Below are 26,022 nucleotides of genomic sequence, written 5' to 3'. Positions count from 1 at the left end.
AATGGATGTGCAAAAGAGAAGGGTGTTACCGTCTCAACTCTAATTACTTTTGTATTGCTGAAAATAAAGTCTAGCAGGGGGTGGTAATATTTATGATAAAAACTCTGACTGGATTTAATGAGGCCACTTTTGGCTATATAATATTTGCATCTTGACAGGTCTCTATGTCTGTACTATTCCTCTTCCAATATATGATTGTTTTACAGTTCCAAAAGACTCAGGATAATATTGACCACATTTATTAGTTGAAAACTGTAAATTATCAGACCTAAGAATTTAAATCCAAGTAGGTTGAATTTGTGAGTGTGTGCTTTCTTTTGAATTAAAGATAGTACTACTTTAATAGTACTATTGATATTTCTATGTGGCTTCTTCACCTATTTAAATCTATTGTGTGTATACAAAGGCACTAGAATAAGTAAACAATTCAGTATTCATATGTCAAAAATCAAAAAACAGAGACTATATTATTATTTAATCATTTTATTGGATAGTCTAAAAAATGGAAAACATATCAAAAAGGGAAAATAGACGATTTTTGAAAGGACTTATTTTTCTATTGTCAGGCAAAAGTTAGGGGTGTGAGTATTTGAGTGTTCTAGGCCATTTTGAGAAAACTTAAGACAATACGACTTAGCTCTTCAAAGAGATCTCTATATGAGAATTCTCTTTGAATAACAGCATATGTGCCATGGTGAAGGTTTATTTTATTGTAAAACAAATCAACATAATAGAATTTATTATGTATTGTTAGTTCATAAAGAGCCAGACAATTATTTCAATTTATATGGAATTTTATCATATGAATCAAATGGGAGATACTAGGCTTCAATTTGAACTGGAATCCAGAAGAGATTTCTGACACAAGGTAAAATTGCATGCCAATATTCAAATAATTGATTATTTGTGTAGAGTAAAAGAGAAGTTCCTACTTCATCGATTTTAGAGAAAAGAAGCTCATCCCAAGAATTAGACTATATAATTATAATACATTATAATCTTCAATAAATGTGAAAAACTCAAATGGCAATATGTGGAAAAGTAAGTAGTATAGTTTCTGTTATGCATGCATTCATTCATTCATTTGAATCTGCTATTTACGAGGCTCTGTTCCAAGCAGAGGGCATTGAGCAGTGAACAAAACAAATAAATATCTATCTCCTTATGCTTACAAATAAGTGGAAGAGATAAAACAATTAACAAGATAAACAGCTAAATTAGGTAGGAAGATATATAGTGAAAAGTGCTAATGAAAGAAATATGGGAAGAAAGCCAGTTAAGAAGTGTTCATCATGGATGATTGCAATTTAAACCTGAGAGTAATATTTTTAAATGCCAATAGGACTGAAAAGGAAAAGAATCAATGTGTAATTACATATTCAGTTATTAAGAATTAGCCTAAGTTTGTAAATTATATGAATCTTAGAGACTTGAACTAAAATATAAAAATTACTTTGAAAAAGAAACCTAAACTTACACAAAAGATTCTAAATCTTCACCGTTTTACTGGTATAGCCAATTAACTCAAATATCCTTTTATTAAGACTCTAAAATAATTTATTAGGGAAGGTAGAAAGTCCAGTTAAAATAGACTTAAGGAGTTTCACTTTGGCCATGGAGGAGAAGCTGATATTGTACTAACCCTCGCAACAAAATATGTCAAATAATTATGTTTAGATGTTTGGCAATAGATAGAAAAGACTGTGAAAGAAAAACAAGATGATCTTTGCCATCACCACAACTTTCTGACAAGTGGTATTTTCTTTTTATAAAAAAAAATATTATTTTTTTTAAGTTCCGGGGTATATGTGCAGGATGTGCATGTTTGTCGCATGGGTGAACGTGTGCCATGGTGGTTTGCTGCTCCTAACAACCCATCACCTAGGTTTTAAGTGCAGCGTGCTTTAGCTCTTTTCCCTAATGCTCTCAGCTGCCCTCCCTCAACAGGCCCAGTGAGTGTTGTTTCCCTCCGTGTCCATGTGTTCTCATTGTTCAATTCCCAATTCCCACTTGTAAGTGAGAACATGTGGTGTTTGGTTTTCTGTTCCTGTTAGTTTGCTGAGGATAATGATTTTCTAGACTGCAATATAAGGACGTGGAGTCCACACAAATAAGGACTACTTGATCAGAGCAGAAATAGATCATCATTCCAGGCTGTTGTCATAACTCTAATTTTAGCAACTTAATACAGATTAGAGAGGAAACTGTTCAGAGAGGAGCTTCAGAAAACTACAGGGATGTTGCTAAGCATCTTACAGTACGCAGTCTCTATGACAGATATTAATAATTATCTGTAGTGCTGCTGTTGAGAAACACTGTGTTATACTGAGCCAAAGAAGGCAGGCACAAAAGTATGTACTGCATTATTACACTTCAAGTTCTAGAAGTATTGCAACACATGGTTAAAAAAAAAAAAAGAAAAAAATGCAGGTTGACTTCTTTAAAGGATGGGGCAGGGATTTATTGGGAAGGAAATGAGGAATCTTCCTGGGGTAAAGAAAATGTTCCTTGTTATCAAATAAAAACAAATGCAGACCTAGGTTGCAGGGACTTTGCTTGAAAAGATTATTGCAGTGAAGGAAGGGAGATTATTGGAATGGAAAGATCACTGGAACCATGAGATCTATAAATGTCTCAAAGTTTAGTTAGGGAAAAAAAGCTTTTCTTTAAAGATAGAAGTAACAAAGACTAGGGCTAGAGAGAACCAGGTGGGAGAAGTGGGATGAGAAAGGGTATTGCGCTTGGATAGTAGACCAGAGAATGCTTTACCCTGAAGTCAGCTTATTTTCAGAAGGGGCTAATAAGGGTAGTATACTGGCTCAGTGTGAAGGGAGGTCAAAGTTCAGGGATCTAGGAAAGGAGAGAGACTAAATCCAAGTTTGCTTAACAAGGATTTTGTTCCAGTTGCTAAGTGGGGACACGTGTTTGGCTAATTATTATGAGACAAAGAATGGAAAATTGAAGGGTTTGTGGCTAGCCTTATTATAGGTAAGGAGGGAGCATATATAAATCTTATCAAAGTCATAGGATGGATAGTGTTTCTTTGCAGGAAGCCAAATGGAATACAAATGGTTAAAGAGATTTAATTGTAGTTGTTCACAGAATCATAGAGCTTTGGTGAAATTCAACTTTGTCAACATTTTGAGAGCTGTATGAACTACATACATGTATGTTATTTTTAAAGCTCATGCATCTCTTTAGGTAAGATCTGTGTATTTCACTGTGTGCAAATTTTACATCATTAGAAAACTTACTTTCACACAGACATGACAAAGGAAAACATCGATTTTAGTAAATACGTCTGTCCAGAAGATTACTTCCCATTCTGGGCTTAGTTTTCTTCTTTAAGGCAGCACCATAGAGTAAGAGTATTATATGTATGAATTTTTGTATACACATGTGTGTGCGAGTACAGGATTGTGAAAAGAAAACAGAATACTTTCCATTCCAGTGATTTAAAAAATGATCAATCTTTAAGACATGTTAAGTTTTTTGACAGCCAATTTTTCTGGACACTTCCAAGTTTTCTTTAAGAAAATCTCATGAAGGATCATGATGCATTGACAAAGCAGGGTTGGTTGAAAGTTCTGTGAAAAGTAATAGTCTGTATTCTGCATTTGTAATCAGGGATGAACCAATGCCGATTATCTCTTTGATCTACATTTCTGGTAATTTCTTTCATTGTGGCCAACTTCTTTTGATTCTGATCATACTCATTAAGCAGACTGATGGGCAACCTTCCTGACCTACATGATTATATTGGCTGCCTTTATGATCTGTGTAGCTTATTGCATGATTAGTCCAGCTGTAACCAACAAAGCAGATTTGAAGATGGAATTATTGAGTCAGCTGTGTCACAGTTAGCACATATATAGACTCAGTCTCTGTGGTGTTCATTTTTTACCATTGTATTACATATTATTTGCTTTTTCTATTTATTTTGATAAAAGAAATGGACACTTAATTTGTAGTTCAATGTATGCTACAGTAAGCATTTGAAGCTAAATGTTTCATTTGGCATTGTGTTTTATAAATAATAATGACCCAATTACATATTTTTGAATTAAGAGAAACTTGAAATAGTATAATTTATATGCAGTTCGTTTTTGACTATAATAATATAACATTTCAATTCCAGTTTCTCATTTTCATTAAAACTGAGACAATTTTCTTTGTGAAAACTTAAAAGATAATCATACAGTTTATAACCTGGATAATGGATTTTTTTCTTAGATTTTATAAGCAATAGTTTTACTTTTTAAAGGAGCACTGCTTATGTTAATTTATGATTTAAGGATTCTCTCCATGTTATTTGACCACTAGATAAATAATGTTTTGGCAGTTCCTCTTAAGCCAACAGTTTTTATTTTCCCTTTCAATGTATTTGATGGAGCTAGGAAGACATATATCCCTTTGTTTTAAGAAATGGTTCTTTTTAATATTATCTTCATGTTCATATATTTATATTCTTTCAAGTTTTATTTAATCGAAAATTACCTAAACGAAGGTCACATCTGTACAAATTAAATTTATTTTAACAGTTCTCATTTTTCCACTACATTTTTCCATTACTTTTAAACAGCTACTGTGTTTATGGCCAGAGTGAAGACTGATATGGGTTCGGATACACTTATGATTACAGTTGAATATAACAAGTTTTCAATTCACATGAGATTTCAGTCATCTTGTCAGTTGTTCCTAAGAATATGAACACTCTCTAACTAACTTTAAAGTTTGAGCTTTTAGACTCAATGAGCTTTTATAGGTGAATAATATTGGAAACTATAACGTTGTGATTAATTCATAACTTTTTATGGCTTTGCAAGATAAAACTGACCTCAACTTTGTAGTCAGATTCATTATTGCCTAGAATAAGAATGGACATGAGTCATCCTAGAGAAGACTCCCACGGGAGAAAAGAAAAAGAAAGGAGAAAGATTTATTATTTTATTTTGATCGCTAACCTGTATTTCCAGGACCCCTGGCTGAAGAACATCTTTTTAAGAATTAGAGAGTCTTACAATTCTAAAAATCAAAAAGGTAATACAAATAAAATTATTTAAGAAGTACTAATTCAACATTATAAAATGAATCTCTCATCATAACAACTTAAACTTCCATATATACTGCAGGCATGAATCAGTGTTAAAAAAATCAGACTACATAGTTGATACTTCTTATTTCTAATAGCCATGGTATAAGCTTTATCAATAGGAAGTATTTATCTATTTTACTCTTTTCAAATTATAGAAACTAATGGGAGAAAGAGAACAGCATATGGGATTTTAGGAAATATATAGAGGTTTTTGTTGAGAAGTGTCTGTTCATATACTTTGCCCACTTTATGATGGGGTTGACATTTATGCAGCAAACAAACACATGGGAAAAAAACCCTCATTATCTCTGGTCATTAGAGAAAAGCAAATCAAAGCCACATTGAGATACCATCTCATGCCAGTTAGAATGCTGATCATTAAAAAATCAGGAGACAACAGATCCTGGAGAGGATGTGGAGAAATATAAATGCTTTTAGACGGTTGGTTGGAGTGTGAATTAATTCAAACATTGTGGAAGACAATGTGGTGATTCTTCAAGGATCTAGAAAGAGAAATACCATTTGACCAAGCAATCCCATTACTGGGTATATACCCAAAGGATTATAAATCATTCACTATAAAGACACATACTCACAGATGTTTATTGTGGCACTGTTTACAATAGCAAAGACTTGGAACCAACCCAAATGCCCATCAGTGATAGACTGGATAAAGAAAATGTGAAACATATATACCATGGAATACTATGCAGCCATAAAAAAGGATGAGTTCATGTCCTTTGCAGGGACATGGATGAAGCTGGAAACCATCATTCTCAGCAAACTGACACTAGAACAGAAAACCTAACGCTGCATGTTCTCACTCTTAAGTGGGTGTTGAACAATGAGAACACATGGGCACAGAGAGGGGAACATCACCCACCAGGGCCTGGCGGGTGGGGGGCTAGCATTAGGAGAAATACCTAATGTAGATGATGGGGCAATGGATGCAGGAAACCGCCACCATGGCCCATGTATACCTATGTAGGAAACCTGCATGATCTGCACATGTACCCCAGAACTTAAAGTGTAATCTATAAATTTTTTAAAAAAGAAAATATACAAAATTTTATTATTTCTTTAAATTATTTTCAGAGGCTTAAAGTAGAAACCTGGGTATTGTGGTTTTTAAGTGTGTTCAATAATAATATAATGTGTCCTTGCATGTATCATACAAAGACGTCTGATGGGAACTGTTTCTGTGATAGTACATGCAAAAATTTATTAGATCCTGAAAGTTACAGTTTTGAAAGAAAGAGTTCATAATCATATCTCACACATATAGACTGAGCACATGCCAAAAATACTCTTAAATTTGCTAATTAATATGGGAACCAGCAACTAATATGTTGCAACTAGTTCAAAGGACATTCAAAGAACCACGCATATATAAGCATTAAATGATGCTGAAATACATTTAAAACAAAATGTAAAAGCGGTTTGTAGAGAGATTGTGTTTCTAATGGACAAAATTTGTTTGTATGATTATGGACAAAAATTATTCATATTGCTGTCAGTTTCTGGAACTAAGAGAGTTGTAAAACTGCTCAATGACTAGGAAAGGCAAAGTGACCCTGTATAAGTCAGAAAATCCAAAAGTGTGTGATTACACAATATCTAGTTTTTCAGGACACCCAGGAATCTTTTCAGGACCTCTATCCTGAGAAGGGTTGCCAGTGGGAAAAATACCTGTGGAAGGGGTTTAAAAATCTTTTGCAACCATAAATTCATATGTAAATTTAAGATATTATTTGATAGAAATCTTCATGAATAAACATCCTATAAAATATGCTACATACATTGATGATACAAGCGTTTTTATCAGTAATTAAGGAATATAGGCTGAGTTTGAGACTTGCACATAACATAGCAAAAGCAATAAAATATTAGATCTAACGTTTGCTGTTGGAAAGTTGGAGGAACAAGAATTTACCATGAGAATAGAGATTCTATGATGTTTCCATAAATCTGGGCAGGAAAGTGTATATCCTATAGAATTAAAGGTATTAAGCTTGAAAAATTATGTATAAATATCAAAGAATAATTTTAATGATCATATGAAGTCCCGTAATTCTGTTGTTGTTAACTATGTCTTTCACCAGTGTATTGGCAAAACACTTAGTATTAAGTGACTCAGATTGTCTTTTTTTCTGCCCATTTTTATTTCACCATCCTGTTTTAGCATATCCAACAGCACTTTTCTATTTGTATGTTTCTGCGGGTTGTGTAAATTGTATTATTCTAGGCTGAGAGCTTCTCTAGGTACAGTTCTTCATCACTCATATTTCTTTACCTCTAGAGTTATTTCTTGTGTTTCAAACAGCCATGAAATTATTTGCCTGTGGGAATGAATTTATGCTTACCAGTTGAACTGACACTTTGCTGTTTTGCATTTTTTACCATCTATATTTCTGTGTTTGGGGAATAGGAGTGGGTGGCTGAGTGTGTTTCTCATATTATAAAGTATCTTGCAGAGCTGCTAGAGTTTAATAACATTTGATTCCCAGATTATATCTGCCTCATTTACTGCCATATCCCCATTGCATAACATAAAGCCTTATGTATAACATACGTTTAAAATATATTACTTCTGTAAATGCATGCAGCAAGGGGTCAGAGACAGCAGTTGTTTACACAGTTAGCTCCAGGGAATCCACTGGAAGCTAGTGCCAAAGGTATTTCTTTTCTCTCTTTCTGTTCAGACAATAAACATAAGTGTGCTTGAGGAAAATAGGTCAATTACCAAATTTCAAGAAATACTTCTTTATTTCTAAGATATGTTATATTTTAAGATGGTGTTGCAGATGCTTTCAATAAAATGCCCATGGTCAGCAGTTTTTTTTCAGCACGTGCAGTGAATAGTAATCTATACCTCCCACTTTTGTATTTTGACAAATGGGGCATGTTTACAAATGGCCAATAGTGTAAGAAGCATACTCAGCAAGAATGAATTAGCTTAAGGCTAATAGGTTCGGTTTTCTGGCACTGTAGATCATAACATCAAGATAACATATTAAAAATATATAACATCCTGAGTTTTAGTACCTTAAGATTAAGGACAGAGAAAAATATGATTTGATTTCTACTAGCACACACATATAGCCTCTCAGAGTAACCTTCCCTTTCATTCTTAGATATTAGTGTATGCCATATTCTTCACATCTAAGAATGTAGAGTATTATTTTTAAACACCTGGCATTTACACATTTATGCTGAAAATTACCAAGAAAATGTGAAGGATAAATTTGCATATTAGCAATATAAGTTAAAATTCAATGAAGATCGTCATATTCATCGTTTAAGTAGTCATTTTTTAAACAGATCATAACTTGCCCTTTTCTACCTGAAACATGACAAGTGGAAGTTTGAATATTTCCATTGGTAGTTCACCACTTCACTTGTAGTGAAAAACAATGTGGTATCTTAGTATTGTCAAATAGAAAGAGCTTTGAAGTATACATTCCCTTATGTATAGCTTACTAAGCTTTGACTTATATCTTATCACCTAAGACACTGCAGCTCTGGTAATATCACCCTATCTGCTGGCTTGTACATAGATCTAATAGTGTACTGGGGGTTGGTTCAAACTGACAGAACAGCGTGATACTGCATTCTGACTCTCTAAAGCCTACAAACAATTATAGCAGTTTTCCATTAAAATTTGCCATCAGAGTCCCAAAATCAGTTTATGGGATCAGAGAAAAGATAGGGCAATGAAGGTAACTGAATCTACATTTGTATGGGATTAATATTTTCTGACACAAACACACAATTTTCTTCCTAGGTCAAGTTTCTTTCAGGGAGGTACACTTGAAAAATCTAGTGTGACAAGCAACTTCTCCATAAATATTTTAAAATAACCAAGCCAAAAGAGTAAATAAGTAACCATTCCTTTCTATAGCTCTTGTACAATTTTAGCAAAATGATGTTATTAATGTCAACGGATGATGACAAAAAGTTAATACATGTCAAACCTCAAACAGATACATGCCAATTTTACTCACTTTGGGATTATCCTACTTAGGGACAAACTACTCTTAAATCCCAGAGTAACAACATTTGATTGGAGGAAAATAGCCTGAAATAAAATAACCAGGGCCCATTTTATGCAAAATGTTGAAGTCTGTGTCATATGTCTATGGCAACGAAGCTACCTTTCATCACCATTATCATTTCTTCTCTCATACAAACATTTTTCCTTTGCTGCCATGTGAATACCAAATGATTCATTATAGCTCCCTCCCTATACAGGCCTTTTCTTTTCTCCTCTTCTCTGAAATACTGAGAAACAAGTATCAGATTTAAATTGCCCTTTTGCTCACCTTCATATGATGCCCGTCCTTCCATTTTGTCAACTTATTTCTTAATAGCTGATGACCAGATAATCTGATTAATGTATCTGTTATTCTGCATTATGAACATGGAAATATTATTCTATGCTTCCTAGTTGACTGGCCTGTATTGTATATATGTCTTCCCTGTACAATAACTGAAAAAATTAAGTCATAATGTCTCTAAATTTAGACATTATTACATCCAATAAGGGAGAAGATCAAGAGAAAAATATGACCATTGGTACTTGGCTTTTTTAAAGTTTTTTTTTTAATTATACTTTAGGTTATGGGGTACATTTGCAAATCATGCAGGATTGTTGCATAGGTACACACATGGCAATGTGGTTTGCTGCCTCCATCCCGGAAACAAAAGGCTTTTTAGTTTTTCTGTGAAAGAAACCTCCAGAAAATAAAGAGAAAATAGTCCCTTCTATAGGATACAAAATAGACACACTCTTCTGCATCTTAAAGCTTTCCTTGCTTATAACTTGGCTTACATGTGATAAAAATAGTTAAGACTCTTTGAACACAAGGTAGTTGCTTTAAGTTGTAAAAATAAATTTTAACGTTTAAAAATCCAGGAATTCTGATAAAATATCTTACTTAATAACTACACTCCTGACAATTCTGTTTAAAGGGATAGCACTCCCTGAAAGCTACAAACTTACATTTGCTTTGTTAGGCCAGAAGAACATCATTTGTATGTCACTTTTTTTCTCACATTCATGGGGAATCCAAGTCTATAAACTTATTTAAAAGGTGTGACTAAGATTTTTTTTTAATCACTCGAATTAGTAACAGTTACAGTGGGGGACATTAGTGCAGTTCATCAATATTAACAGTTCTCCTTACAGTACACTGAAGGAGTAGAAGGACTGCATGTTACTGCCAACACTCCACACCCTGCAAAGACAGGAGAGGCCACATGACTTGCTTTGGCTGATAAAAAGTAACTGGAAGTAATATGTACTGCTTTCAGATCAAAGTAATTGATAACTTGAGCTTGACTTGTGAACCTGTTTTTGACTCTTTCATGACATTATTGGAGGTGTGATATTATTTGGATATTTGTCCTTGACCAAACCTCATGTTGAAATGTAACCCCACCATATTTGAGGTGAGGACTTGTTGGAGGTGTCTGGGTCTTGGGGGTGGATCCTTCCTGGGTTGATGGTGTTGTGATAGTGAGTTCTCAGGAGATCTGGTCATTTAAAAGTGTGTGTCATGTCCCACCTCTCTCCTGTTCTTGCCATGTGAGATGATTGCTCCCACATTCCTTTCTGCCATGAGTAAAAGATCCCTCATGCAGCCCCAGAAGCCAAGCAGATGCCAATGCCATTCTTCCTGTACATCCTGCGGAATCATGAGCCAATTGAATTTCCTTTCTTTATAAATTACCCAATATAAGGTATTTCTTTATAGCAATGCAAGAACAACCCAAAACACGGTATCATAACATTTGTGCGTCCTGGAAATTCGAGCCAACATAGCTGATCTGGAAGGTGAGGGAGATATACAGTATACTTGGCATGAAATTATTTTATTGGCTTAAGCCATTGAGTTATTTTTGATGTCTGTTAATGCAGTAAAATGCATCCTATGCTACCTATTTCTTATGCACCTATGAAATGTTTATGGTGGTTATTAGAATACGTTTGGATATACTTGAATGTTCTCTATCAAATAACACACATTTGAGTATTCTATTGGGTGAAATTTTGAATACTCTGAATGTTATGGATTGTCATACTAATATACTTATTTGAAGTATATAGAATAATATATGAGCATGGCAGTAATATGATAAATAATTTAGGAAGTATCTCATAGTGTTTAAAATGCACAGAATCTTTTTATCTTCAAATATTTAGTTTCATGAATATACTGATAGCATTACAAGAAAGAAAACAGTGATTAAATAAGATGTAGTTATTAATTTTTTTATTATTTATGTATTCAATATAAAAGTTTCTTGTGTGTGTTCATTATTTGTAAACAGTTACTTGGTAATTAAGAAGCATTCAATTAAGAAATAAACTGATTTTGCCAGGTGATACAATTTTGATCTATAAGGAACTTTATGTATAAATAAGAAACAGACCATTTTTCCATCACAATGTAATTTGGATTTCTAAATCAAAGTACTATGTCTCAATTTTCACTTCCTCTAGAATTTTAAAATAAGTTATAAAGGTAAGTGCACAAATAGTCAAACATCTATAAGAGGGTATTGTGGATTGTTCACAATTGTGACTCCAATTATTCCTTTTCCTCTACCCACACACCTGTGAAATGTGACTCTGTAACTCATTCCATCAAAAGAAAGAGTCTATTTTCTGCCATGTGGATCTGTGGTGTTCTTGTAACTTATTTAACAAATAGAATGCATTAAGAGTCACGCTGTGTCAGTTTTGAGGCTAGAACTGGGAGACATTGCATGATTACACTCATTCTTTTGGAATATTTAATTATCAAGTGATCAAGCCCAGACTAATCTGTTGAATGATGAGAGATACCAGTCACCCTTGTTGCCCTTGCCTACACCTATCCATTCAATCACCAGACATATGAGTGAGACCATCCCGTAAGAACCACCCTCTGACCAACTCACTTGCTCAATGCAGACATATGAGCAAGTCATTCTACATCAGTCACATCTGGCCCAGATTAGGAGAAGTTTCAGCTCAGCCACAGACTCAAATGTAATGATACATTTTTATTTTTTAAGTTTTTTCTTTAATGTAGAATAGAATGGCCGATATAGAAAGTTAACTTATTTAATCATCCTTGTTTTTTGTTTGTTTGTTTTAAGATTTGGAGTACTGGAAAAAGCATACAAAAGTGTAGAAAAATTATGGGAACAAAAACTAAAAAATGTGTATTGCTTGTATATATAATAGCATAATTACTTGATGATTATGACCAACAGAAACATGCGAATTAAAATTAGTCTAGTACACTATATCATATTAAAAGATGTTCTTGGTCATGAGAAGGTCAACATTTTTCAAAAAATTAAGATTAGAAAAGAATTAAATATTTTGTATAGGCCCCAATGTTCCTTCAATTGCGGTTCTCCTGTCCAAATATTTACCTCAAAATATGTGAATGACAATAAAACTCTAAAGTAAAACAATAATGTGTTCTTTTTTTTCCTCTTCATATAAATGTTTTCCAGAAGAGATGAATAAAGCATTTGAAATGTAGGAATGCACTGACAAATAAAAGAACATGACAGAAATATGGGAGCAGGGACCAGTGCAGATTTAAAGAGAAGTTCAAAGCTATAGACTTTAGCAATAATGATTTACAGAACAATCTGCCAGTTATTTCTCCCATAAGAAAATGTAGCCCCAAAATATTAGTTATACTTTTGAAAGATAACATAGTAAACACCTTATTCCATTATCCCAATTTAGTAATATTTTTATATAGTTAAAACTTACATTTTAACTAAAAAAATGCATTAATATTGGCCATCTTGCCAACATTAAATGTGTTATACTCACACCAGCCCTTTTGTTGTTGATTTTAACATGTTTTAACCTAGAAGAGAAAATTTGATTCATTTTACTGTCAAATCCCTCTATTTGGGGGTAATAAGAACAGTTAACTAGAAAGACATTAAGATTCAAAACAATCCTTTGAAGTGGGTGCTATTGTTATCTCCATATCAGAGGAGAGGATACTATAGTACAGATAGGTTAAACAATAGAGGTAATAAGGATTCATATTAGAGACTGTGGTTCTAGACTGTGTGTTTCTAACACTAACACCCCAAAGCAGATTCATGAAGTAATGTGTAAGAAATAATTACATGTCCTCATGTAGGTAAAGTGTTGAATGTTGGAATTTACCAAGACATTAGTGGATGAATGAGGAAGAAGGGGCAGTACTTGCTTAACATAATTGCTAACCCTTTATAAAATAGAAAGCAGTATGGTCCTTATGCATGTCTTACATAAGTTGGTGAGTCATATCACAGGTTTCTGTCAGCTTTTGAGGTGTTTCTTGTTTGGTTTTGGCTTTTCCCTTGGTTTTAAAGTTATCAATAGAAACTGCTCTTAAAGTCATCCACTATTTCACTGACCACATTCTATCTTTTACTTGCCAGGTATAGTTAAGAAAAGTATTTAATTCATTGAGCTTCAGTCTCCTAATCTATAAAATGATGAAAAAGAGAGGTTTCTGTAAATTACTTATGAATATCACTAATAAAAATGAGATAACAGCATATTTTGAAATGCAAGATTAAATGTTGAAATGCTTATGATAATCAAGCATCTTGAAAGTTAAATATACACAAACCTAATGTGTACACTATTCTGAGTGAATTACTGATGCTTGCTGTCTTATGATGGGATTATGTCCAGAAAACCATCATAAATTTAAAATATACATTAAAATTCATTTAATACACCTTTCCAACATCATAGCTTAGCCTAGTCTACCTTTTTTTTTTTCCTTGAGAGGGAGTCTCGCTCTGTCAGCAGAATGGAGTGAAGTAGTGTGATCTCAGCTCACTGAAACCTCCGCCTTCAGGTTCAAGCGATTCTCCCACCTCAGCTTCCTGAGTAGCTGGGACTAAAGGCACCTGCCACCATGCCCAGTTAATTTTTGTATTTTAGTAGATACGGGGTTTTACCATGTTGGTCAGACTGGTCTCCAACTCCCAACTTTAAGAGATCCACCCTTCTCGACCTCCCAAAGTGCAAGGATTACAGTTGTGAGCCACCACGCCCAGCCAACCTAGCCTATCTTAAACATGCTTAGAGCACAACGTCAGCCTACAGCTGGATAAAATGATCTAACAGAAAGCCTATCTATCTTATGATAAAGTATTGAATATTTTATAAAATTTATTGAGCACTGTACCAAAAGTGAAAAGCAGAATGCATGTAAGGGCACCCGAAGTACTGTTTCTACCTACTGCATTTTACACCACTGTAAAGTTAATACATAATTAGACAGAGCTATCAGAAGTTGTGTACCCAAAGTACATGTGTTTATATCTAAATATGTCGCCATAGTTGACCAAGAGCATGCAGAGGAAGATGGGGGTGCTTAGTAAATAGAATTGATATGGCTGAGGAAGTCAAAACTTTCAAAAGTTAATTTAATTAGGCACAATAAAAAACAGCTTTTTTTTTACAGTTGGAATTTGGGAAAGCCAGGATATTAAGCTATCTTTTAACCAACAGCTTATATTGACATTCAAGGAAAATACAATCTCCTCTTGGAATATCATACAAATATGCTGCATGCCTAAGATCCTTATATTCTTTTTTAAAAAATACTTATTTTAGGTTCAGGGGCACATGTGCAAATATGCTACGTAGAAAAATTCTATGTTGTAAGGGTTTGGTGTACAGATTGTTACCGAAGTAATAAGCATAAGATTCAATAGATAGTTTGTCAGTCACTGCCCTCCTTCTACTCTTCACCCTCAAGTTGGCCCCAATGTCTGTTGTACACTTCTTTGTGTCTATATGTACTAAATGTTTAGCTCTCATTTATGAGTGAGAACATGCAGTATTTGGTTTTCTGTTCCTGTGTTGGTCTGCTTAGGATAATGGCCTCCAGTTCCATTCGTGTTTCTACAAAGAACATGATGTCATTCTTTTTTATGGCTGCAGAATATACCATAGTGTATATGTACCAGATTTTCTTTATCCAGTCTACCATTTATGGGCATTTAGATTGATTCTCTGTCTTTGCTATAGCAAATTATACTGCAATGAACATGCAAGTGCATGTGTCTTTATGGTGGAACAATTTATATTTTCTTAGTGTATTAGTCAAGTTTCTCTAGAGGAACAGAACCAATAGGATATATGTATATATAAAAGGAAGTTTTTTAAGGAGCGTTATCTCACATGATTACAAGGTCCCACAATAGGCTGAATGCAAGCTGGGGAAAAGAGAAGCCAGTACTGGCCCAGTCCAAGTCTGAAAGCCTCAAAACCAGGAAATCTGGCAGTGCTGCCTTCATTCTGCAGCCAAAGGCCCGAAAGCCCCCAGGGAGCTGCTGGTGGAAGCCTCAGAGGCCAAAGGCAGATGAACCTGGAGTCTGATATCCAATGACAAGAGGAGCTGAAGCAAGTGTCTGCCAAGGGAAGAAGGCAGGCCATCACTGCGGCATACGTGCAGCCCCAGACACCTAAGAGCATCTCAGAACTGCTACTGCTCAATCTGAAGTGGCTGAATGCCACTTGTCCCTATAAGAAACTGAGGGACACTAACGACTTGGGGATTGCAAAACACATTAGCATGCCAGAGTCTTATTCTTTATCAGAATTGACCAGGCAAATCACTCAGCCAACTAAGAAGGGCCATTCATCACCTCCCACAGAAGTGAGAAACAGTTATCAATCTGTCAACACTGTCCATTACCCAGTTCCAAGGTTGCTTCCATATTTTCAGGTATCTTTATAGTGATATCCCACTCCCCATTATCCGTTTTCTGTATTAGTCTGTTCTCGTAATGCTATAAAGAGATACCTGAGACTGGGTAATTTATAAAGAAAAGAGGTTTAATTGGCCCACGGTTCTGCGTGCTATACAGGAAGCATAGTGGATTCTGTTTCAGGAGAGACCTCAAAAAGCTGTCAATCATGGTGAAAGGCAAAGGAGGAGGTGTCTTACATAACAAGAGCAAGCATCTTACATTGAAGGAGCAGGAGCAAGTGAGAGAGCAAGGAGGAAAGTGCTACACACTTTTAAACAACCAGATCTCATGAAAACACACTCACTATCCAGAACACAGCACCAAGGGGATGGTGCTAAACCATTCATGAAGAACACGTCCATGATCCAGTCACCTCCTACCAGGCCCCATGGACAACACTGGGGATTACTGTTTGATATAACATTTAGTGGGAACACAGATTCAACCCATATTATTTGGGTATATACCCAATAGTGGGATGGCTGGATTGAATAGTAATTCTGTTTCATATTCTTTGAGAAATCACCAAACTGCTTTCCATAATGGTTGAACTAATTTACATTCCTATCAACAGTGTATAAGCATTCCCCTTTTTTCCACAATCTCACCAGTACCTTTATTTTTAACTTTTTAATAATAGCTATTCTGTTTGCTGTGAGATGGTATCTCATTATGGTTCTAATATGTATTTCTCTTACGATTAGTGATGTTGAGCATTTTTTCATAGGCTCGTTGGCTGCATGTACATCTTTTGAAAAGTGTCTGTTCATTTACTTTGCCCAATTTTTAATGGGGTTGTTTTTTGCTCGTACCTTTAAGTTCTTTAAAGATTATGGATATTGGACATTTTATTGGATGCACAGTTTGAAAATGTTTTCTCCCATTCTGTAGGGTTTCTCTTTATTCTATTCATAGTTTGTTTTGCTGTGCAGAAGCTCTTTATTCTGATTAGGTCCCATTTCTCAATTTTTGTTTTTGTCACAATTGCTTTTGGCATCTTCATTATGAAATCTTTGTCAGGCCCTATGTCCAGAATGGTATTTCCTGGGTTATCTTCCAGGGTTTTTATACTTTTAGGTTTTAATCTATCTTGAGTTGATTTTTGTATATGGTGTAAGGAAAGGGTCCAGTTCCTGTCTTCTGCAAATACTTAGCCAGTTTTCCCAGCACCATTCATTGAATAGGGAATTCTATCTCCATTGTTTGTTTCAATTTATTTTGATGACAATCAAATGGTTTTTGGTGTATCGCACTATTTCTGGGTTCTCTATTGTGTTCCATGGGTCGATGTGTCTATTTTTTTACTAGTGCCATGCTGTTTTGGTTACTGTAGCCTTGTACTACAGTTTGAAGTTAAGTAATGTGATGGTTCCAGTTTTGTTCTTTTTTCTTGAGATTATGTTGGCTATTCAGCCTGTTTTCTGGTTTCATATGTATTTTAAAACTTTTTTTCTACTTCTGCAAAGAATATCATTGGTAGTTTAATAGGAATAGCATTGAAGCTATAAATTGGTTTGATCACTATGGTCATTTTAATAATATTGATTCTTTATATCCATGACTATGAAGTGCATTTGTGTTGTTTGTGTCATCTATGATTTTGTTGAGCTGTGTTTTGTAATTCTCAATGTAGAGGTCCTTCACCTCCATGGTTAACTGTATTCCTAAGCACTTGATTCTTTTGCTGGCTATTGTGAATGGGATTGAATTGTAGGTTTGGCTCTCAGATTGGATGTTATTGATGTATAGAAATGCTACTAATTTTTGTGCATTGATTTTATATCCTGAAAATGTGCTGAAGTTGTTTATCAGATCAAGGAGATTTTGGGCAGAGTCTCTGGGGATTTCTAGGTATGGAATCAAATTGTCTGCAAACAGGGATAGTTTGACCTCTTCTCTTTCTTTTTGGATGCCTTTTATTTTTTTCTAATGCCTTATTCTTCTTGCTAGGGCTTCCAGTGCTACAGGAGTACTGAGACAGGTTATTCTTTCCTTAGTATGATTTTCAAGGGTAATGCTTCTAGCTTTTGCCCATTCAGTATGATGTTGGCTGAGGGTTTTTCATAGGTGGATCCTTTTATGTTGAAGTATGTTCATTGAATGCCTAGTTTGTTGAGAATTTTTAACGTGAAGGAATGTTGAATTTTATCAAAAGCCTTTGTTGCATCTATTGAGATGATCATGTGGTTTTTGTTTTTAGTTCTATTGATATAGTAAATAACATTTACTGATTTGCATATGTTGAACCAACCTTGCATCCCAGGGATAAAGCTTCCTTAAGTAGACTGTAGTAGATTAGTTTTTAGTTTTTAAATAGCTACTAGATTTGGTTTGCTAGTATTTTGTTGAGAATCTGCATCTATGTTTATAAAGAATATTGGCCAGAAGTTCTCTTTTTCTGTTGTGTCTCTGCCAGGTTTTGCCAATAGGATAATTCTGTGCTCATAGAATGAGTTCGAGAGGAATACTCCTCATTTATTTTGGAATAGTTTCAGTAGGAATGGCACCATCTTTTCTGTATATCATTCAGCTGTGAATTAGTCTGGTTCTGGGTTTTTCTTCTGGTTGGTAGGCCTTTTATTACTGAATCAATTTCAGAACTCATTATTGATCTGCTTAATTATTTAATTTCTTCCTGATTCAATCTTGGGAGGTTTTATATTTTTGGGAATTTATCAATTGTATTGTATTCTAAATTCATGCTTTGAGGTACCCCATTTTAGAATTTGAAAGTGCCAAAATCAGATTTTGGAATAAATGACATGTAAACTTTAATAACACTAGTTGTAATAGGTGTGAAAACTACCTAGTTCAATTTAATTTTAATTTTTATTATTATGCTGTAAGTTGTGGGGTACATGTGCAGAATATGCAGGTGTCTTACATAGGTATACACATGCCATGGTGATTTACTGCATCCATCACCCTGTCATCTACATTAGATATTTCTCCTAATAGTATCCCTGCCCAGCCCCTGCAACCCCAGACAGGCCCTGGTTTGTAATAGTCCCCTCCCTGTGTCCATGTGTTCTCATTGTTCAACATCCACTTATGAGTGAGAACATGTGGTGTTTTGTTTTCTGTTTTTCTGTCAGTTTGCTAAGAATGATGATTTCCAGCTTCATCCATGTCCCTGCAAAGGACATGAACTCATCCTTTCTTATGGCTGCATACTATTCCATGGTGTATATGTGCCACATTCTTTTTCTTTTTGCATTTGAAAAGTGTTTAATGTTTTTAAATAGTTTTAAGAACGGATGCTTTCTACTTTATATTTTATTAAATTTCTGAGGTATATGTGCAGAGCTTGCAGTATTGTTACATAGATATATACATGCCATGGTGGTTTGCTGAGTCCATCCCCCCATCACCTACATTAGGTATTTCTCCTGTTAACCCTTCCCAATCTCCCCACCCCTGCTATCCCTCCCTTAGCCCCTCACTGCCCAACAGACCTCAGTGTGTGATGTACTCCTCCCTGTGTCCATGTGTTCTCCTTGTTCAACACCAATTTATGAGTGAGAACATACTGTGTTTGGTTTTCTGTTCTTGTGTCAGTTTGCTGAGAATAATGGTTTCCAGCTTCATCCATGTCCCTGCAAAGGACATAAACTCATTCTGTTTTATGGATACATAGTATTCCATGGTGTATATGTGCCACATTTTCTTTATCCAGTCTATCTTTGATGAGCCTTTTGGTTGGTTCCAAGTCTTTGCTATTGTAAACAGTGCTGCAATGAACATACATGTGCCTGTGTCTTTATAACAGATTTATTTATAATTCTTTGAATATACATGCAGTCATGGGATTGCAGGGTCCAATAGTATTTCTATTTCTAGATCCTTGAGGAATCACTACACTGCCTTCCACAATGGTTGAACTAAATTACATTCCCACCAACAGTATAAAAGCATTTCTATTTCTACACATCCTCTCTAGCATCTGTTGTCTCCAGATTTTTTTTAATGATAACCATTTTAACTGGCATGAGGTCATATCTCAGTGTGGTTTGATTTTAATTTCTCTAACGAAAAGTGATAATGAGCATTTTTTCATATGCATGAGGTCATATCAATATGGTTTTGATTTTAATTTCTCTGATGACAAGTGATAATGAGCATTTTTTCATATGTTTGTTGGCCTCACAAATGTCTTCTTGTGAAAAGTGTATGTTCATATTTTTTGCCCACTATTTGATGGGACTGTTTGTTTTTCTCTTGTATGTTTGTTTTAGTTCTTTGTAGATTCTGGATATTAGCCCTTTGTCAGATGGGTAGCTTGCAAAAATTTTTTCCCATTCTGTTCGTTGATGGTTTACTCTAATGATTGTTCCTTTTGCTGTGCAGAAGCTCTTAAGTTTAATTAGGTCCCATTTGTCTATTTTTGCTTTTGTTGCCATTGCTTTTAGTGTTTTAGCCATGAAGTCCTTGCCTATGCCTATGTCATGAATGGTATTGCCTAGGTTTTCTTCTATGGTTTCTTTGTTGTTAGGTCTTATGTTTAAATTTTTAATCCATCTGGAGTTAATTTCTGCATAAGGTGTAATGGAGGGGTCCAGATTCTGCTTTCTGCACATGGCTAGCCAGTTTTCCCAACACAATTTATTAAACAGGAATCCTTTCTCCATTGTTTGTTTTTGTTAGGATTGTCAAATATTAGATGGTTGTAGGTATGTGGCATTACTTCTGAGGCCTCTGTTCTGTTCCATTGGTCTATATCTCTGTTTTGGTACCAGAACCATGCTGTTTTGATTACTGTAGCACTGCAGTATAGTTTGAAGTCAGGTAATGTGATGCCTTCAGCTTTGTTTTTTTTTTTTGCTTAGAATTGTCTTGGCTATGTGAGATTTTCTTGGTTCTATATAAACTTTAAGGTGTTTTTTTCCAATTCTGTGAAGAAGGTCAATGGTAGCTTAATGGGGATAGCATTGAATTGGTAAATTACTTTGGGCAGAATGGCCATTTTCACGATATTGATTCTTCCTAACCATGAGCCTGGTATGTTTTTCCATCTGTTTATGTCCTCTCTTATTGGCCTGAGTAGTGGTTTGTAGTTCTCCTTGAAGTGGTCCTTTACATCCTTTGTTAGTTGTATTCCTAGGTATTTTATTCTCTTTGTAGCAATTGTGAATGGGAGTTCGCTCATGATTTGGCTCTCTGTTTGTTATTGGTGTATAGAATGCTTGTGATTTTTTACATGTCATAATTTTCCTTATGCAGTCTATCATTGATGGGCATTTGGGTTGGATCCAAGTCTTTGCTACTGTGAACATACGTGTGCATGTGTCTTTATATTAAAAGGATTGATCATCCTTTGGTGCATACCCTGTAATGGAATTGCTGGGTCAAATGGTATTTCTGGTTCTAGCTCCTTGAGGAACACTCACACTGTCTTCCACAATGATTGAACTAATTTACACTCACACCAACAGTATAAAAGTGTTCCTAATTCTCTACATCCTCTCCAGCATCTATTGTCTCCTCATTTTTTAATGATCATCATTCTGACTGGTGTGAGATGGTATCTCAATGTGGTTTTGATTTGCATTTTTCTAATGACCAGTGATGATGAGCTTTTTTTCATAACTTTGTTGGCTGCATAAATGCTTTGTTTTGAGAAGTGTCTGTTCAGATTCTTTACTCACTTTTGGATGGGGTTGTTTTTTTCTGGTAAATTTAAGTTTTTCTGGTAGATTCTGGCTATTAGCCCTTTGTTTCATGGGTACATTGCAAAAGATTTTTTCCCATTCTGTTGGTTGCCAGTTCACTCTAATCATAGTTTCTTTTGCTGTGCAGAATCTCTTTAGTTTAATTAGATCACATTTGTCTATTTTGGCTTTTGTTGCCATTGCTTTTGGTGTTTTAGTCATGAAGTCTTTGCCCATGCCTGTGTCCTGAATGGTATTGCCTAGGTTTTCTTCTACTGTTTTTATGTTGTAGGTCTTATGTTTAAACATTTTTTTCCATCTGGAGTTAATTTTTGTATAAGGTGTGAGAAAGGGATCCAATTTCAGCTTTCTGCATATGGCTAGCCAGTTTTCCCATCACAATGTATTAAATAGGGAATCCTTATTGCTTTTGTCAGGTTTGTCAAAGATCTGATGGTGCAGATGTGTGCTGTTACTTCTGGGGCCTCTGTTCTGTTCCATTGGTCTATTTCTCTGTTTTGGTACCAGTAGCATGCTGTAGCCTTTCAGTATAGTTTGAAATCAGATAGTGTGATGCCTCCAGCTTTGCTTTTTTTTTGCTAGGACTGCCTTGGCTATGTTGGCCCTTTATGGCTTCATATAAAGTTTAAAATAGTGTTTCCAATTTCGTGAAAAAAGTCAATGGTAGCTTGATGGGGATAGCATTGAATCTATGAATTACTTTGGGCAGTATGGCCATTTTCACAATATTGATTCTTCCGAAACATAAACCTGGCATGTTTTTCCATCTGTTTGTGTCCTCTTATTTCCTTGAGTAGTGATGTGTAGTTCTCCTTAAAGAGGTCCTTCACATCCCTTGTTAGTTGTATTCCTAGGTATTTTATTCTTTTCGTAACAATTGTGAATGAGTGTTCAGTCATGATTTGGCTCTCTGACTGTTACTGTTGTAGAGTAATGCTTGTGATTTTTCCATGTTGATTTTGTATCCTGAGACTTTGCTGAAGTTGCTTATCAGCCTAAGGAGATTTTTGGCTAAGTCCATGGGGTCTTCTAAATATACAATCAGGTCATCTACAAATAGAGACAATTTGACTTTCTCTTTTTCTAATTGAATACCCTTTATTTCTTATTCTTGCCTCATTTCCCTGGCCAGAACTTCCAATACTATATTGAATAGGAGTGATGAGACAGGGCACACATTGTCTAGTGCCAGATTTCAAGGGGAATCCTTCCAGTTATTGCCCATTTAGTATATTTGCTGAGGGTCTGTCATAAATAGCTCTTACTATTTTGATATACGTTCCATTGATACCTCATTTATTGAGAGCTTTTAGCATAAAGGGCTGTTTAATTCAAAGGCCTTCTCTGCATCTATTGTGATAGTCATGTGGTTTTCATCTTTGGTTCTGTTTATGTGATGGATTACCTTTATAGATTTGCATATGTTCAACAAGCCTTACATCCAAGGGATGAAGCCGACTTGATCGTGATGGATAATTTTTTTATGTGTTGTTGGATTCGGTTTGCCAGTAGTTTATTGAGGAATTTTGCATCAATATTCATCATGGATATTGGCCTGAAATTGATTTTTAGTTGTGTCTCTGCCAGGTTTTGGTATAAGGATGATATTGGTCTCATAAAATGGGTTAGAAGGATTCCCTCTTTTTGTATATTTTTGGAATAGTTTCAGAAGGAATGGTACAAGCTCCTCTCTGTACTTCTTGTAGAATTAGTCTGTGAATCCATCTGGTCCTGGACCATTTTTGGTTGGTAGGCTATTAAATGCTGCCTCAATTTCAGACTTTGTTAATGGTCTATTCAGGGATTCAACTTCTTCCTGGTTTAGTGTTAGGAGGGTGTAAGTGTTCAGGAATTTGTCCATTTCTTTCAGATTTACTGGTTTATTTGCATAGAGGTATTTGTAATAATCTCTGGTGGTAGTTTGTATTTCTTTGAGATCAGTGGTGAAATCCCCTTTATCATTTTTTATTGCAACTATTTGATTATTCTCTTTTCTTCTTTATTAGTCTGGGTAGGGGGGTCTATCTATTTTGTCGATCTTTTCAAAAAACCAGCTCCTAGATTTATTGCTTTTTTGGAAGGTTTTTTTTTTTTATGTCTTTATCTCCTTTAGTTCTGCTCTAATCTTTATTTCTTGTCTTCTGCTAGCTTTTGAATTTGTTTGATCTTGCTCCTCTAGTTCTTTTAATCATGACATTAGGGTGTCAATTTTAGATCTTTCCTCTGTTCTCTTGTGGGCATTTAGTGCTATACATTTCCCTCTAGACACTGCTTTAAATGTGTCCCAGAGATTCTGGTACATTGTGTGTTTCTTCTCATTGGTTTCAAAGAACAGCTTTACTTCTGCCTTCATTTCATTATTTATCCAGCAATCATTTCAGGAGCAGGTTGTTCAGTTTCTATGTAGTTGTGCAGTTTTGAGTGAGTTTCTTAACCTTGTGTTCTAATATGATTGCACTGTCATCTAAGAGACTGTTAGGATTTCCATTGTTTTGCAATTGCTGAGGAGTGTTTTACTTCCAATTATGTGGCCAATTTTACAATAGGTGCAATGTGGTGCTGAGAAGAATGTATATTCTGTGGTTTTGGGGTGGAGAGTTCTGTAGGTGTCTATTAGGTATGCTTGGTACAGATCTGAGTTTAAGTCCTGGATATCCTTGTTGATTTTCTGTCTCATTGATTTAATATTCACAGTGGGGTATTAAGTCTCCAACTGTTATTGTGTGGAAGTCTAAATCTCTTTGTAAGTCATTCAGATCTTGCCTATGTATCTGGGTGCCTCTGAATTGGGCATATATATATTTAGGATAGTTAGCTCTTCTTGTGGCATTGATCCCTTTACCATTTTGTAATGCCCTTCTTTGTCTCTTGATCTTTGTTGGTTTGAAGTCCATTTTATGAGAGACCAGAATTGCAACCCTTGTTTTTTTTTTCTTTCCTTTTGCTTAGTAAACCTCCAACCCTTCATTTTGAGACTATGTGTGTTTTTGCATGTGAGATGGGTCTCCTCAACACCGATGGGTCTTGACTCTATCCAATTTGCCAGTCTGTGTCTTTTGACTGGGGCATTTAGCCCATGTACATTTAAGGTTAATAATATTATGTGTGAATCTGACGCTGCCATTTTAATGCTAGCTGGTTGTTTTGCCTGTTCGTTAATGTAGTTTCTTCATAATATTGATGGTCTTTACAATTGGATATGTTTTTGAAGTAACTGGTACTTGTTGTTCCTTCCCATGTTTAGTGCTTCCTTCAGGAACTCTGGTAAGGCAGGCCTGGTGGTGATGAAATGTCTCCGGAGTTGCTTGTCTATAAAACATTTTATTTCTCCTTCACTTACAAAGCTTAGTTTGGCTGCATATGAAATTCTATGCTGAAAGTTCTTTTCCTTAAGGATGTTGAATATTGGCCTCTACTCTTTTCTGGCTTGTAGAGTTTCTGCCAAGAGATCCACGTGAGTCTGATGGGCTTCCCTTTGTGGGTAACTGGACCTTTCTCTTTGGCTGCCCTTAGCATTTTGTCCTTCACTTCAGCCCTGGTGAATCTGATGATTATGTGTCTTGGGGTTGCTCTTCTTGAGGAATATCTTTGTGGTATTCTCCGTATTTCCTGAATTTGAATGTTGGCCTGCCTTGCTAAGTTGGGGAAATTCTCCTAGATAATATCCTGAAGAGAGTTTTTCAGCTCAGATTCATTCTTACTGTCACATTGAGGTACACCAATCAAATGTAGATTTGGTCTTTTCACCTAATCCCATATTTCTTGGAGAGGCTTTGTTAATTTCTTTTAACTCTTTATTTTCTACTTGCTTTATTTCATTGAGTTGACCTTCAATCTCTGATATCATTTCTTCCACTTGATCAATTTGGCTACCAGAACTTGTGTATGATTCACAAAGTTCTCATGCTGTGTTTTTCAGCTCCATCAAGTCGTTTTATGTTCTTCTCTATGCTGGTTATTCTAGTTAGCATTTCATCTAAACTTTTTTTTTTTAAAGGTTCTTAATTTCTTTGCATTGGATTAGACCATGCTCTTTTAGCTTGGAGAAGCTTGTTATTACCTACCTTCTGAAGCCTGCATCTGTTAATTCATCAAACTCATTCTCCATCCAGGTTTTTTTCCCTTGCTGGTGAGGAGTTGTGATACCTTGGAGGAGAAGAGGAGTTCTGGTATTTGGAGATACCAGCCTTTTTGTGCTGGTTTCTTCCCATCTTTGTTTATCTACCTTTGGTCTTTGAAGTTGGTGACTTTTGAATGGAGTCTCTGAGTGGGCATTCTTTCTGTTGAAGTTGAAACAATTTTTTTGTGTTTGTTAGTTTTTCTTCTAACAGTCAGGACCCTCTGCTGCAGGTCTGCCTGAGTTTGCTGTAGGTTCACTCCAGACCATGCTTGCTTCGGAATCACCTATGAGGGCTGCAAAACAGCAAAGATTGCTACTTGTTCCTTCCTCTGGTAGTTTCATCCCAGAAGGGTATG

General features: G+C 35.3%; 1 protein-coding gene across 5 annotated transcripts in view; it reads right to left on the bottom strand.

Annotated features, from left to right (window-relative positions):
- LOC118150508 (uncharacterized) overlaps nt 1-26,022 on the bottom strand; it is a 683,858-nt gene that overhangs the window by 94,070 nt on the left and 563,766 nt on the right. The gene's annotated exons all lie outside the window — the stretch shown is intronic.

Source organism: Callithrix jacchus, chromosome X (genome assembly GCF_049354715.1).
Source record: "Callithrix jacchus isolate 240 chromosome X, calJac240_pri, whole genome shotgun sequence".
Classification (NCBI taxonomy): Eukaryota; Metazoa; Chordata; class Mammalia; order Primates; family Cebidae; genus Callithrix; species Callithrix jacchus.
The sequence above is the reverse complement of the archived record's forward strand: the minus strand, read 5'-3'. Positions and strand labels throughout refer to the sequence as shown.